Below are 906 nucleotides of genomic sequence, written 5' to 3' on the forward strand. Positions count from 1 at the left end.
CAAGTTTTATAAAGAAAGGACTAGTATCTTAGAAGAATTAACAAACAAACATACAGAGACGTAACACAATGATTGAAACCAAATATTTATACTATCTTAAAATGATGTGAAACTAATGTTTATGCTGTTTTACAATGATGGTGTGAAAAAAAGTTTATATTGTCTTACAAAGGTTTGAAACGAGATATTTATACTTACTGTCTTTCAAAGATGTGAAACTCAATGCTTAAACTGTCTTACGATGGTGTAAATGTTGATACTGTTTTACACAGAGAGGAAATAACAAGTTTACACTTTCTTACGATGGTGATATGGAACCAAATTTATACTGTTTTACAATGATATGACACCAAATGTTTACACTGTCTTATATCGATGTGTAACGAATTTTTATGCTGTTTTATAATGATAACGTGGATATAAATGTTTGCTCTTTCTTACTAAGATGTGAAATCAGATTTCTATAGTCTTATTATGATGTTTATACTGTCTTATAATGATAATTCAAATCAAATATTTATGCTGTTTTACAATGATGTGAAACAAAATATTCATAATGTCTTACAGTGATGTGGAACCAATAGTTGATACAGTCTTAAAGTGATATGAAACTGGATACTTACAGTGTCTTACCGTCATGTGAAAGCAAATGGTTACAGTGTCTTACCTTGAAGTGAAACTAAATATTTTTCCTGTAATAAAATTACGAGAAACCTTTGTAGTGTCTGACAATGATGTAAAATCAAACGTTTGCATTGTTTTGCAGTAATGACGTGGAACCAAACTTATATTGTCGAAACCCAATGTTTATCCTTTCTTACAATGATATGAAACCTCTTGTTTAAACTGTCTTAGAATAGGGATGTGGAAACCAATGTTTACACTTTGTAACAATGATGTAAAAGG

The sequence above is a fragment of the Limulus polyphemus genome, unplaced genomic scaffold (genome assembly GCF_000517525.1).
Source record: "Limulus polyphemus unplaced genomic scaffold, Limulus_polyphemus-2.1.2 Scaffold3713, whole genome shotgun sequence".
In the NCBI taxonomy this organism is placed as follows: Eukaryota; Metazoa; Arthropoda; class Merostomata; order Xiphosura; family Limulidae; genus Limulus; species Limulus polyphemus.